This window comes from Coptis chinensis, chromosome 6 (assembly GCF_015680905.1).
Source record: "Coptis chinensis isolate HL-2020 chromosome 6, ASM1568090v1, whole genome shotgun sequence".
In the NCBI taxonomy this organism is placed as follows: Eukaryota; Viridiplantae; Streptophyta; class Magnoliopsida; order Ranunculales; family Ranunculaceae; genus Coptis; species Coptis chinensis.
Window position 1 is genome coordinate 94,493,594 of NC_141461.1, and position 16,024 is coordinate 94,509,617.

Genomic DNA, 16,024 nt, shown 5'->3' on the forward strand with positions numbered 1-16,024 from the left:
TAGCCCAGGAATCTTTCTAAAAAAGAGGTCTTTAATACTTTACGCTTATTGGATTAGGACATTGGGCACAGTTTTGTATGCCACTGAAATATCAGTTATATTGATATATGTCGATACTATAAAGCTGGAAATATTGGCAACAATTCAACACCACATTTGAGTTTTCAGTTATAACGGTTCATTTCAATTTTCAACTGCTCAATTAACTATTAAAGAGTTTTTGATGAAATGTTTGAACATGATGCAGTTTCTTCACTTTCTTGTACTTCAATGATGGTTTGGGTATTTGCAAAATTGTTAAGGAAATAATGCAAATGGAGTTTTATCTCAGGCTATGTCGTTGTGATCTTTTGCCTGATCAGTTTGCATTTAAAAGTGCGAGTAGTGCTTGTTAAGGTTTAAATGATGTCAACCTTGGTAAGCAATTATATGCTCTTATTTAGGCGTGTTTTTAATGCATGCAGCGGTATTTTGGAACGGATTATGTGAGACAAATTCATGGGCTGGGTGCTTGATGAGTACATTATTTGGCTGTGGAATAGATGCATATGTTGGTTGTTCCCTTTGTGGAGATGTGATATGTATGCAAAATGTGGTAGCTCAAATTCTGCAAAGAAAGCTTTCAGCAGATAGATAAACGTGATTTAGTTTCATGGAATACAATTATAGCTCGTTTTACTTACAGCGTGATTTTAAGGAATCCATGTTGCCCTATGTTTAAGACGGGCTTGGACGTTGATGTCTGTGTGTAACACTCTCCTTACCATGTACACCAACTGTTTGGATCTCTCTGCTGCATTCAATATCTTTGACCAGAGGACAAGAAATGTGGATTCAGTTGTGGAATGCAAATCTGGTAGCGTTTTCGGATATTAAAGTATCAGATATTATGTAGTTGTAAAGGTGTGATATGGTTTTCCCTTACAAACAGTCTCTGGGGGACTGGGATAGATTATTGGATGAGACCGAGTTCGACTTGAGAGCGAACTGCCTACGTATCTTACTCTGGGTTGTATGGGGGAGAGTAGAATCAGGTCTGGCGTAGTTCATAGGAGAGGTATTTATAGAGACCGAGAGTGTATCCTTGCTCTCCACGTGTAAATGATGTCCTAAACGAGGGGTGGAGATTAGGATAGCACGTGAGAACTGTTCTTATAGGTCTGCTGTAATGATGTGGAGTGGCAGTCTGTACAAATAGCTTGCGGCCGTGACCAGTGGCTGACGGTCAAGATATGTACAAGTACACCTTTGGTCATGATTGCTTATAGATAGGGGGTTTGTGTCACTTCCTAGCGTAGTTCGCATGATATTGCGATCTGTCTGTAGCATTCTGCTGGCTCATGGATGTGACCTGTATCCATAGGTCGACGTGTTATTTCCACCGTGTAAGGCGCGTGCTGGATAGAGAATATCACTCCCCTACACAGCCCCCTCTCAGTAGGTTGTAAGAACGACCTGCTGAGAGAGATCGGTAGCGCGTGTGGAGTATGTGAGAGGTGGAAATCTCCTACGACCTGTGAGGAAAGGCTCGTGCTAACCATGTGAGCTAGTGGGTGCGAACGTTTGACGTGTCGCAAAGACGTGGCGTGATCCGGCGATTCGAAGAAGAAAGCGTGGCGCCGTTTTTCGGGATGTGAAAAGACAGGACAGTTGGTTGGAAGTCGTGGGCAGCTAGGGCTAGGGTGTAATCATGATGCCTTGGAAACTGGAGGGGCGGTTGCTCAAAAATTTCACTTGCTCTGCTGATACTTTATTTGGTCGCCTTCGGTAGTAGAGAACTTCATTACCGCATCATCCTTGGGTTAGTTCTCCGCCATTTTGAACCTCTTCTTCTTGTTTGGTGCTAAACCTCCGCGGCTAGAGTTGTTAGGATAATTTCGTTAGATACTAGTAGCTAGATTTGTTAGGTTTAGAAGAGAAAATGTCGGACTCCGATGATACTCGATCTAACGAGGTTCGCGAAGTTTCTCTTGGCTGGGATGACGAAGGTGATGAGAAAGATGAGTCTGCGTGTGAGATGGTTGAGAGTGATAATGAAGGCGAGGCGACTGAGGGGGCTAGCAGTGAAGAAGATGTGGCTCGATCTGTGTCTGTAGCTGCTGAGGCTAGCACTTCAGGTCGCGGTGAGGGGTCGTCGTCTTCAAGCGGCCTGCCGCCTAGGGCTGTGGATAAACATGCTTTGAGGGCGTTCCCATATCTGAGAAAGAAATATTGGATAACCATAAGCGATCTGGAGATCCATGAGCCTGATCGGAACGCTCTGGTTTTTAGTGAGAGGTACACCCCACCAAATCATGGGGTAATCATCCGTGAGGGACGGTGAGGCTTACATTATGACGATCTGGATTCTCAAAATTTGGTTTGTGAGTTCCGAACCGTTGCGGGCAAGGCGCCTGTTCAATTTGTGGGGAACACGTGGGGATTATTTAAGGTTTTTGACCTCTTGAACGCTAGTGGTGAGTACCGAATCGAGGTCGCTGATGTGATCGAGCACTACCTCGTGAAGCGATCTAGGTCATTGAACTTTTAGAACGCGGCGGATTTGTCGGCCGGGCGTTCTGGACGGTAAGAGTAATGAGTCGTGGGACAAACGACCGCTGCTCCTTGTAGGACGCTACTGTGCTAGCGGGTTCAGTGTGAACCATAAAATATGCAACTTTCTGGTGGGTAGCAGCGCGTTGCCTGATTAGGTTAACTTGGTTTTGTTGAACTTTTACTGAAAATGTTGTCTTGTTGCCTATGCAGATATCCGCCTGAAAAAGGAGTCAAGTCGACAAGTGATTGAGAAGTTCGCTAGCTTGTCGCGAGCTAAAAAACAGGCTAAGCTACCAGAAGTTGCGCATTTCTTTGAAGAGCGCGGAGGACCTGCCATCCGGGAAAAAAGAGTATAGCAGAAGGCCCGAGCGCGGGGTAACTTGAGTGGGAATACGTCGAAGAAAGCTGTGATGGAGAAGCGTAAGAGCGATCTGGTGACGCGGGAAGACAGGCAACGGGGCCGTACTGGGGTGAAGCGATCCATTTGGAAGGCCGGGGCTTCGGGTGCGGGCGGGGAAGCGGGCGAGGGCGGCTCCTTTCGATCTGGATGACGCTCTTTGACGCCCCAGTATCGACCTGAAGGTCGCTTGGTGGTCGGAGACCGCGACCGGGTGGTGAAGTCTTAACCGGGGAAGGGCGGCTCACAACCCGAGGGCGAGGCCGATGCCCGACTTCAGCGTCCTAAGTGAGGATGCCCCTGAGGTTACCCCGGAGGTCGCTCGACCCAGGGTTGTTGGAGATCCTCCGGCAAGATGAAGGAAAGGTGGCGCAAGAGAGATCGGGTAAGGGGCGATCGATCTTGGGAAGGACAAAATTTGGATCGCAACCCGATGTACATTGATGAGGTAATGGCGGGAAAAACGTTATGTGAGGAGGTCCGAATTGCAGCCTACAAGTCCGCCCCTATAGCTGCTTGCCTGTTGGAGGGGATGACCCTGGACGGTGATAGGAAGGACTTGGATGCTAAGGAGCTGGAGTCGAACCTGAGAGGGATGGACAAGGCGATGTGCCTGGTAAGTAACCTTTGCGCTCTTCTTGACTGTGTTTTTGCGCTACATGCTGTTGTTTGATAATAACGTGATATGTTGTGCGAGCTGTCGCAGCTGATCGCTGGGTACCAGAAGCTAAAGACGGCTGCGCAAATCGCTGAATTGGAGAAGGCGGACGTTGAGTCGCTAAGGGACGAGCTGTCGAATCTGCGGGCTGTGCACAAGGCAGAAAAAAAGCTGGATGCGCTTAAGGCCTCACCACCGCCTCGACTCGAGAGGACCTCTGCGGTGAACGAGTCGATCGAGTTGAAGCATGAGGTGGAGGCGTTGAGGGGCCAACTAGCCGCGGCGAACACTTATGCTGAACGATGCAAGACTTCCACTCTGCAAGCCAAAGAAGCCTATCTCGCCATCCATGCTGAAGTGGAGGAGCTGGAAAGGAAAATGGATGACCTGCAGGAGGAGCGGGAACGTCGACTCGAGGAGGCGAGCTCGGCGCGAATCGGCGCTCGCCCCCTTTCTCGCAGGTGTGTCACCCTCCCTCGCTGGTCTGATGAGTGAGCAGCTTCAGGGGTCCAACGATCTCCCTGTGGTTGGTGCTGAGGCAGTTGTGGCGTCCTCTGGTGATCCAAGCTCCGTCTCTATTTTGAATGTTACTCTTGGAGAAGATTTAGGTGAAAATGTTTAGAACGTACATTTGTTTAGCACATGCGGTTGTAATGGGCCTCTGGCCGTAAACAATAGAGCTGGTTTCCTAGGTTGACCTGGGCAGCTCGCTTTTTTTCCTTTGTTATGGATTACGATGCTGGATGTTTAATTGTCGGCCGGATTTCACGAGTATTCTCCGCAAAGACGGTTGATCGCGTGAATCGGGCGCCCTTCTTTGTCGTTAGGTCGCTCCTTGTATGAATGTGAATTTTGTTGCTCTTTCCCTTTATGGCTGGCCTTGTGTATGAGAGGAATATTTATATTTGTAAGCGTGTGCCTGCTGTTATGAACTAATTGGTGCAGGTCGTTCATCTTGATGAGGGCGCCGGGGCGTTCTGTACTCTGGCGCGGCCTGAGCTATAGTGCGTGCGTGGCACGTGTCGGGATGTGGGCGGTCAGGGGGTATGAAATGATGGCTGCCAAGTTGGCTGGCGTTTGGTGTCTCGATGCCATAATGGTGTGCCTTGGGAAGAGACGTTTCGTGAGAATAAATACGACCGGTCTAGGGAGAGCAACGACATTTGCCCTTCTTGTTCTTCCTCTGCGGTACGTTTCTCCTTCCTACCGCGGTTTCTCTCGCTTTGCCTTTTACTCGAATGCGTTTTTCGCTTCGTTTAGATTGTGAGCGTAGATGTTCCGGGTCGCCTCGACCATCTTTGTTTTGTTTTCGTGGTTCGGCTTTCATCATGGCTCCGGTGCTTGCCCTACGCCGAGAGGAAGGAGTGTCGAGCGAGTTCCCTCCGCTCATGGAAGAGATGGAGTTCCGCCCCTCATGTGCATGGGGACCGCTAAGAGGAAAGTCATTGCGGTCCGTGGCAAGAAGAGCAAACGATCCGGTCGGTCGTCGACGAGGCGGCATTGTATTCAGTCGCCAAGCCAGGCGGAATGCTCCATTGGGTTCTTGAGGGAAGCGACGACCTGGGTCAAGGTCGTCACGTCGCTAGTGAGGGTTCGCTCCCTTGTGTTGGGGACGTGGGGAGCGAATTCTACTACGTGGGGAGAACGGGGAAGAAGCGTGCTGTAAAACGTTCTGATTACAGCTTCCACTCGGCGCCCATAGCGACTAGCCTGCTGAAGGGGATCGTGTTAGATGGGGACCGAGCTGAAGTCGAGGATGAAGACATGGACACGCTACTGGGGACTATGGATATGGCGAGTTGTTTGGTGAGTATTCCTCTATCAGCTTCGTCGCTTTGTTTCTTAAGTGATTCTGATTATGACTCTGTCCTTGTAGTTTTACGGCTAGGTATGATAAACTCAAGAACGCCGCGTACGGCGGCGATCGATGTCAACTCCCGGTCGGTGGGATGCTTTGCGAAGCTACTGGGGGCCGATTAAGAGGAAACTTGACGCTGATGATCGCGAAGCACCATCTTCATTGTGGATGAGAACGCTAGACCGGTCGGCTGCGCGATTTCGAGCTACAAATGGAGGTGGCGAAGTCACCGAAGTATGCTAAGCGATGTCGTGGGTTGCTTTCATAAAGCTCAAAGGCGTATACCACGGCCTGTAGTGAGTATGCCAATTTGGACGAATTATTGTCACCGACTAAAGGCAGATGGGGCTCAAGGGACGGGTATGCGTGTTGTTCTGCGGGCTGCGAGGCATGTTCCTTCGACCAGCGCTGCTCCTCAGGACAAGCATGTGGTTGGTGCTCCGTGATGCTGATTCTGCTTCTTGGTAAGAAATTTGGTTCGTGTTGAAATGATCTGTCTGTTCTTTGCCCCTACGAGGGTTAAACATTAGAGCTGTGTTTTCAGGCTGGCCCTGAGCAGTTCGCTTTTCTTCGATACAAAGAACTGGTCTCCACGAAAGTGGCAGTTCGTTAATTTTGCTTTCTCTGTTCGCCTGTCCGATCTGGATTTCCTGGGTAAACCCAGCAGATCGGTGGGTTTGAACTGGTTATCGGAAACTTGCTGTATAGCTCCATGGTACTTGTATGCTTGATGTTTATCTTATGCTTGACCGCTTGTAGGTATTACTTTCTTACTTATTTCATTGAACTTGTTTCTGAGATGTGTTCTCGTAAAGTGTTATGCGTGTTTAATATTGCTAGGGAGAGCGATCTAGGAGATGTAAGTGTTTGACTAGCGTAGGCTTAGGGGGAACGGGCCTCTCTGAGTTCCTGAGGTCGTGTTGGTCGCTGAGAGCGTTCTTACGTAGTTGATCTTAGGAGTAACGGTCCTCAACTAGCAAGGCTCAGAGAGGCGATAAGCCTGTAAGCTCCTGAGAGCGTTCTGTTCGCTTGAGAGCGTGCGTAGCCTCCGAGGGCGTGTTGCTCCTGAGAGCGTTCTTGCTGAGTTGATCCTAAGAGTGTAGGTTCTCAACTTAGCAAGATTCAGAGAGGCGATAAGCCTGTAAGTTTCTGGGAGTGTTCTGCTCGCTTGAGAGCGTGTGTAGCCCCTGAGGGCGTGTTGCTCCTGAGAGCGTTCTCGCTGAGTTGATCCTAGGAGTATAGGTTCTCAACTTAGCAAGATTCGGAGAGGCGATAAGCCTGTAAGCTCCTGAGAGCGTTCTGCTCGCTTGAGAGCGTGTGTAGCCCCTGAGGGCGTGATGCTCCTGAGAGCGTTCTCGCTGAGTTGATCCTAGGAGTATAGGTCCTCAACATTAGCGAGATTCGGAGAGGCGATAAGCCTGTAAGCTCCTGAGAGCGTTCTGCTCGCTTGAGAGCGTGTGTAGCCCCTGAGGGCGTGTTGCTCCTGAGAGCATTCTCGCTGAGTTGATCCTAGGAGTATAGGTCCTCAACATTAGCGAGATTCGGAGAGGCGACGAGCCCGTGAAGCTCCGAGGCGTTACGCTCGCCGCTTGAGAGCGCGTGTGTAGCCGAGGCGTTCTCGGCTGAAGTTGATCCTAGAGTATAGGTCCTCAACATTAGCGAGATTCGAGAGGCGACGAGCCCGTAAGCCCCGAGCGTTACGCTTTTCGCGAGAGCGTGTGTATGATGCTTGTGGTGCGAGTGGCTTAGCTTGGAGACTTGAGTAAAAAAAAAACGTGTAGTACATGTGGACATGAATTACAATACATAATGCCGCTACTGGTAAAATTGTTTTAGTAAGTATGTGTTCCAAGGTCGTGGCAGCAACTTCCCTTCCTGGGTTTTAATCCAATACGCTCCATTGCCAACGACGCGTTCCACTATGTAAGGGTCTTCCCACGTTGGTGCTAGTTTAGAGTCATCTTGAGTTTTCTTCAAAAGCGAGATCCCAGTTGAAAAGATCGGGGATGTACTTTCGTTTTGTTGTAGGATCGCTTTAGGACGTGTTGGTAGGATGCTACTCGATGGTCGCTAGATCGCTACCGTTCCTCAAGGAGGTCGACCTCTCGAGCTAAAACTGAGTCATTCAGGCCTGACTCGACAAGCTTAGATCGGGTTGTCGTGATTGTCACTTCGATTGGGGATGGCGATACCTTGCCATAGCATAGGGAAAATGGTGATTCGCCGGTGCTGGAGCGAGTTGTAGTGCGATGAGCCCATAGTATGTTCTCGAGCTGATTTGGCCATTAGCTCTTGTTCTTTTCGATCTTCTTCTTCAGATTCTCTAGAATGGCTTTGTTGCTGGCCTCCGCTTGGCCATTGCTTTGGGCGTACTGGGGCGTAGAGAAGGCATGAACAATCTTCCACTTGGCCAGAAACTCTTTGACTGTTTTACCTTTGAACTAGGAGCCATTGTCCATCACCAGTGTGTGTGGTAAGCCAAACCAGGTGATGATATGAGTCCAAATGAAATTCCTGACATGTGATTCTTTGACGTGTGCCAACGGAATTGCCGACCCATTTTAGTGAAATAGTGCGTGGCGCAAGGGGACGAAGCGGAAACCGGTGCTCTTCGAGGGATGAATGGTCCCATAATGTCCATGCCCCACATGTGGAGCGCGAGGGCTCGCGATGTTGATCAATTCAGCGGGCTGGTGGTCGTATGATGTTGTGACCAAATGTTTGACATTTGACACACTTGGCGACATCTGATTTGGCATCGATCGCATCACGGGGCGAAGTATCCTTGGGAGATCGCTTTGTGGGCCAATGAGCGACCTCCGGCATGATTGCCACACTCTCCTTCATGGATCTCGGCGAAAATTAACTGACCTTGCTCTGGACTGATGCACCTCAGATGAGGTCCTCCTGCGGACTTGTGGAATAACCTGTCATTCAACAAACAATAGCTACGTGCCTGGTGTGGGACCTTTCTGGCTTTGGTACGCTCATCTGGAAGTGTGTCGTGCTAGATGTATTGTATAATAGGCTGCATCCATGTTTGACTCATCTGATCTTCAGAGAGTGGGCACAGGTCGCTGATTGCCAAGACATGGTCCGCTTGGTAAGCTGGTCGATCGACCACTTCAATGGTCGGTTATTGTCTAGGGGGCACAATTCGATTTATGCGGGTCGCTAGGTATGCTAAGCTATCTGGCGTGGCGATTCTCGTCCACATAAAAATGGTATATCGTAGCTCTGCTAAAAGAAGGAAGCAGATCATTAACAACTTGAAGGTACTTAGAAAGGTTACCTTCGCTGGTAGTGTACTCTTTTGCGACCTGGCGAACGACCAGTTGCGAGTCACTAACGATTTGGATCTCCCTTACCCCGAGCTGGATTGCCGCACACATTCCCATTATTAGTGCTTCGTTATTGGAAGTTGCGAAGTCGATGCGGACTGCTTTCTCTACCATAGTTCCCTCGGGGGATACTAAAACGATTCGATACCACTGCCGCCGGGGTTGTTGGAACCATCGACGTAGAGGGACCAGACTGTTTTTATGTTCGCTTTTGTGGGTGCGACCTCTGTTTCTGTTTCCCAATTAGGGTCGTCGACTGGAAAATCTGCTAGGAAATCTGCGACGACCTGACCCTTCTGCGACGTGCGGGGGACGAAGTCCATGTGGTGCTCGCCCAATTCTTCTGCCCATATTGCCATCCTAGTGGTCTTATTTTCTTTGTGAAGGATCCTCTTCAACGGGAGATCGCTAAGTACTTTGATTGGATGGGCTTGAAAGTAAGGTCTGAATTTTCTTGCCGAGTATAACAAAGCAAGGACTGCTCTCTCTATGTGGGAGTAATTCCTCTCGGCTGGAGTGAGTGTCTTACTTGTGAAGTAGATCGGCTTTTCTGAGTTGTGTTCCTCTTTGAATAGGACCGAAGGCCGATGGATGAAATCGATCTTGCCGGATAAAGCCCCAGAGTTTCTCGTCGTCATCGGCTTAGCTAAGGCGGGGGGGTTGTCGGTATTCCTTAAGAGTGGAAAATGCTTGGTGGCATTGATCGTTCCATGAAAACTGCTTTCGCCTTTTCTTTAGTATCGTAAGAGCGGTCGGCATTTGTCGATGCTCTCGATATGAATCGGTTGAGTCACCATGACCATACGACAACTTTTGTATTTGTTTCTTTGTTTTGGAATCGGGCATGTCGAGGAGCGCCGAATTTGGTCTGGATTTTCTTGATACCCATTGCGAGACGATAACCGAAATTTTCGGAGGGCGGCTCAAAAGGCACTTCTACGGGTTGACTTCATTCGGTTAAATTCGTAGTGCGGAAGCGCTTGCTTTCTCGAGGTGAGTGAGGTGGTCGCTGCTTTCTTGCTTTTTGACAACCATGTCGTCGATGTAGACCTCCATGGTATCCTAACATATCTGGAACATGTCGGTTACAAAGTCGTTGATATGTAAGCCCCTGCGTTTTTCGGTCGAGCGGAGAACATTGTAACAATAAATTCCTTGCTTTCGGTGATGAATGAGGTCTTCTCGATCTTCTTGACCAAGTGGTATTTGGTTGTACCCACTATATGCATCCATGAATGAGAGCGGCTCGTCCACAAGTCTGGTCGACTAGTTGGTCGATTCTGGGTAGTGGGAAGCTGTCTTTTGGAGTTTCTTGGTTGGCGTTGGTAAAGTTGGCCTGCGGGGAATTTGTACCATTCTTTTTGAACTGCCACTATGTTTGCGACCCACTCACGGGTAATCGACCTTCGGATGAAACCTACTTGTTTGAGTTTATCTACCTCATCGTTGATTGCTTTTTGAAAGCGTAAAGACAACCCTTCTAGGTCGTTGTCGGTGGTTTGGCACCGGGGTTGACGTTTAACGGTGGCATGCAACGTAGGGTCTATACCGAACACGTCGATATCGACCAAGCGAACACATCTTTATTCATGGACAGAAAATTTACAAGATGAGCCTTAAGTGTGGGGTCAAGGTTAGCCCGACATAGAGCGAGTTTAGAATGGTCGTCTTCGGTTCAATTCACTTGCTGCTTTTCTGGAGTCGGTGTTTGGTTCTGCGCGCTCTGAGTGCTCTCTGGAGGATTGCACTTTGCCGATGCTGGGCTGGTCTGATGACTGGCTGGAATAGCCGTAGGAGCTGGAGCGTCTTACGTGGTTCACGACAACGGTCGAATTGTGTATTTTGTTGCCGTGACAACGTAAAACCGGGTGGTTTTTCTTTTAACTCCGGCTGGTTGTATGAGAGCTGGTAGTGCGACCTCGAGACTTTGTTTGCACGCGACGTTCTCCACTGGGGCGACCTCAAGGATTTGCAATCTTTGGTACGGCAATTTGCCTTGGTAGCGGTCGGGATCGGGCCGGTGAGAGGAAGTTCTTGTTGGAGCCCCCGTTTGTTTTGTCTTCTTGGCTCTCACCTCAGCCACTAAGTCTTTGGCCATCGTATAGCTGGTGGGCTCGTTGCCGATAGTGATGGGAGGTTCAGCGATCTTGTTTGCTGCGATAGCCTGATTACAATGATGGGCCTCGAGCTGGTTGCTTCGAAGCTCCATCATTCCGTTAGGCCGAAAAACGGAGCACTTGGTGTAAAGTGGGCCGATAACGCCGCGCATTTGATGGATCCACCGTCGCCCTAGAATGGCGTTGTAGAGGGCGACTTGGTATCTAGGATCAAACGAAAGCGTATTGAAGGCGACCTTGTCTTCTCGGGAGCCCACCGAGACTGGGAGTATGATGTCTCCTATTGGATCGGCCCTGGAGCCGTTGAATCCGAAGAGGGGTGCGATGGGGTCTATGAAGACCGACTTTGGCGAGGGTTCATCTCTTGGATCGTGTGGTAGAACAAAATATCGCGGGGAGCTACGGGATCGATCAAAACTTCGGCGGTCCGGTCCAGCGATTTTGGCGTGGACCACGAGTCGCGTCGTTGTGCGGGGAGGCGGACCTTGTTGAGGTCGGCCTCGAGAAGGTGATGTCTCCTGTTCTCACGCCCCGCGTGGCGTGTGGGGGGGCGGCTTGTGAAGAAAAGTTGTACACTTCATGGAGGGCACCGACCAGCGCCTTCTTTTTTTCACGAACTTCGAGGCGGAATCATCCGGAGTGTGATCATGTGGATGATTCGTCATGCTCGCTGACCTCTTGATGTTTGACGGCGATCTTGGCGGGGCGTTCTCTGGGCGCCCTCTCGTTGTGAGGGCGACTTTGGGACCGCGGATCGCTCCGTCGGGGTGGGGACTCGCCGTATTCGCCGCGGGCCATGAGCTTGTGGCGCAGTCGCCGTCGGGTATATTGGTGTATCGCTTTGATGTGCCGGCCGACCCAGGTCTTGCAAATAATGTTTGAGCCCCCAGCACACGTCGGTCTCATGGCATCTGGCGCTATGAAACGCGCAATAGGGCTGGTCGGGGCGATCTGCTGGCTGCCTTATCTCCGGTCGGTAGAAGGCGTACCGCTTGATCTTCTAGTATGTAACTAGGAGATCCGGTGAGCACGGCGAATTCTCGGTCATTGCTTGGTTTGGGTTTGGAGGATTGTCCTTGTTGTCGGCGACGCTTTTTAGAGGATGATGTTACCTCGTAAACCTCTCCTTCTTCTGTTTCTTCTTCTTCTTGGTTTTGCTTTTTCAGACCCTCTTGCAGCTTGATGTATTTATCAACTCGAAGCGTCTGGCTTCGACGGCGTTCTTTCGGTCTTTCAGGAGCGATCTGGTTAGGTCGGTATTGCTGGTGCGGCAGGCGGTTGTGAAAGCCACTGCGGCAAATGACTCTTTGAGGCCGCTTTCCATGTCCAAGAGTTCTGTTTTGAACCGCTTTAGGAAGAGGCTGTAGGTTTCCTCCTTGTCAAGAGCGAAGCTGGAAGAGTGAATTGAGATCACCCTTCTACGTGCATTTTGTGGGCGTCGATCGCTTCTAGTAACAGTCCGTGGAGTTGAAAAGCTTTTATGGAGTCTGCCTCAAGGGAGAAGAACCAATCGAGTGGGCTATCCTTTAGACTCACCGGAAATAGTCTGCAGTGGAGATGGTCGAACTCACGGTCTCTTTTGTAGAGGGCAAGACTTTGAACATATCGTGCTATATCTTCGGGCTGGGCATGTCGCCCGTCGTACATCGGAACCGTGGTTGGACAAAGTCCGGAGGAGAGACTTTGTGCAGTATTTCAGCGACAAATGGAGATCTTGTGTAAGTTTTCAACATCTTTTGCACTATCCGGGTGGAATCTTTTTTACCGCATTTTGTCGAGCCTTTGGTTATTTCGGTGATCTGTTAAGCGGCGTTGATGGCGTCCGTCCTCTGCGGGTGACTCCTAGTGGGTTACGTGTGTCCACCGCATTGCGCGGAGTGTGATGTTTTCTTGCCCCGAGCTCAGCCTATTTGCTCGTTCAATCGTTCCTAGTTGGCTGCTAAAAGGTGGAGTTGAGCCGAGGCTTGCCATGCTTCGTGGGCTTGAGAGTTTTTTGGCTACTGATTTGTTTGGAAATGGTCCGGTTTCTCAAGTAATCGAGACCCGGGAGGCAGGTATCCAATGTAAAGGTGTGATATGGTTTTCCCTTACAAACAGTCTACTGGGGGACTGGGATAGATTATTGGATGAGACCGAGTTCGACTTGAGAGCGAACTGCCTACGTATCTTACTCTGGGTTGTATGGGGGAGAGTAGAATCAGGTCTGGCGTAGTTCATAGGAGAGGTATTTATAGAGATTGAGAGTGTATCCTTGCTCTCCACGTGTAAAGGATGTCCTAAACGAGGGGTGGAGATTAGGATAGCACGTGAGAACTGTTCTCATAGGTCTGCTGTAATGATGTGGAGTGGCAGTCTGTACAAGTAGCTTGCGGCCGTGACCAGTGGCTGACGGTCAAGATATGTACAAGTACACCTTTGGTCATGATTGCTTATGGATAGGGGGTTTGTGTCACTTCCTAGCGTAGTTCGCATGATATTGCGATCTGTCTGTAGCATTCTGCTAGCTCATGGATGCGACCTGTATCCATAGGTCGACGTGTTATTTCCACCGTGTAAGGCGCGTGCTGGATAGAGAATATCACTCCCCTACAGTAGTGATGTGCTATGTTAACATTAATTCTCAAACTTTCTAAAACAATGAGAAATTTTGGTTTTAAGCCAAACCATATCTCCTTGTTGGGTATCTCTATGCTTGCAGCCATCTTGGATTAGTAGAGGAATGGTGCAAGTACACCAAGTACACAAAACAATGGAAACCAACTATGGGATTACGTACACCTACGAGCAATCAGCATGTGGTGGGCACCTAAGAGAAGCGGAAAACTTCACCAGTCCAATGTCATTTTGTTCCAAAACCTTGGGGATGTAGAGGTTAAAAAGCTTGCGGTAGTGAAGCGTCTTTGGAATTAGATTCATCGGATTCTGCAGCTCAAGTGCTACTCTGCAACACCCATGCGTCAACGAGGTAACTTTGGATGATGTCGCCAGAGTAAGGGAATTATTGAGAAGCGAGGTATCGGGGAAGGTTCCAGTCGGGGATAGAGGTTAAGGATCGAGTCCATTATTTTTGAGTGGAAAAGCGGTTAACATTCAAAACTTCTTTGAGATATATCTCGATCTTTGGAAGAGTTGTATTTGGTGATGGAAGCTGGTTGTGGTCTTGAGCAAAAAGTTGCCTCAATTGAAGCTATTCACGGATAGCGTTGGGAGATTTCACTAGAAAGTCACACCTCAATCTAGCTATTTTCTATCCCAAATGATTTCAACTTGGAGCTCACACCAAGGAAATCACCCACCCAAGACTTTGGTAGTTATCACAACAAACTCAAACAAGCAAAACCACTAATTTATCATCACCCATAACAAGCAAACAATAAATAAGGAAGTAAATAATGCAAAGAGACACAAAGATTTAGGTGGTTCGGTAAATGTTACCTACATCCACACAAGAACCGAGTTTCCTTTATAACAAAGATTGGAGAGTTTACAAGAGATATCAAGAATCAAGAGCAAGAGGCTTCACTCAAACCCTAGCTCAATAGAGCTCCCACAATACCCAAGAAATGAATCTCTCAAAAGTTATCTCAAAACCCTAATCTATTTCCTTTATATAAGTACACATAGAAAAATGTGAGAAATATGGGCTTTGGGCCAAAATATCGACAAACCGTCGAAATTCCAAAAAGTTTCATAACTCTAACTTCAACGACACCATCAGGTCGTTGGGAGGTAAAACCAGCAACATTACTTCCAAACGGTGCGCGTAGACCGCTTAACGCTTTTCTCAAACAACTTCGCCAAGTCGTTTGGCTCTCTTCCCACATGATGCCCACATGTCGTTCAAACTTGTTGGTGAGATACCAGAGCTTCATTCGCTCAACGGTTCCACAGCCCAACAATCTCCCACTTGGAACCTTCGAGATTCTACATGCACATCACATCTCAATTGTAACAACTCCATCCAATTCCAATTTACTAAAGAAACACTCGGCTCATCCATCATGGTCTTCAATCAAGAAGACCCACCGAAGTTGAACACAACTTCAACTTCTCAGTAGGCACGGTCTTGGTCAACATAGCCGCCAGATTCTCACTCCCTTAGATCTTCTCAAGTGCCAAAACCTCATCCTCTAACAAAGATCGGATAAAATGATACCGGAGACCAATGTGCTTGGTCCTAGAATGAAAAGTGAAATTCTTAGCAAGATGTATACCACTCTAACTGTCACTATATAACACACTCCTCTCTTGCTTCATCCCAAGCTCTTCCATCAATCCCTGTAACCAGATCATCTCCTTGCTTGCCTCTGTAACAGCCATATACTCTGCTTCTGTGGTAGACAAAGCAACAATCTTCTATAACTAAGAAATCTAACTCACTGCAATAGCACCTACTGTAAAGACATAACCAGTAGTGCTTCTTCTGCAATCTACCTCACCTGCAAAATCGGCATCCACATACCCTTGCAGGTTCACAACACCCCTTCCATAACATAGGCATTTCTCTGTGGTACCTCTTAGATATCTCAATATCCACTTCACGGCTTCCCAATATTGCTTGCCAGGATTAGACATAAATCGACTGACAGCTCCCACTGCTTGGCCTATATCCGAACGCATGCAAACCATGACATACATAAGACTTCCAATGGCAGAGGCGTATGTTACCTTAGCCATGAAGTTTCTTTCCTCAACAGTCTTGGGAGAGTATTCTTTGGACAACTTGAAGTGGACTTCCAAAGGTGTGCAAACTGGTTTCGCACTACCCATGTTGAACCTCTTCAATACCTTCTCAACATACACAACCTGAGACAACTCCAGAATACCTCTCTGCCTATCTCTTCTCATCCTCACCCCTAGAATCTATTTCGATGCACCCAAGTCCTTCATAGAGAACTCACTTGCCAATTTCTCTTTCAATCTCCCAATTTCTGACATACATATCAGAACTCGCTACTAATATATCATCAACATATAGTAATAAGATGATATAGCTGGAGTCGAACCTCTTGAAGTAGCAACAATGGTCAACGTTGCACTTATAGTAGCCATTTCCTTGCATTAAGTTATTAAACTTCCTGTACCACTGCCTAGGGGCTTGTTTCAAACCATACAAAC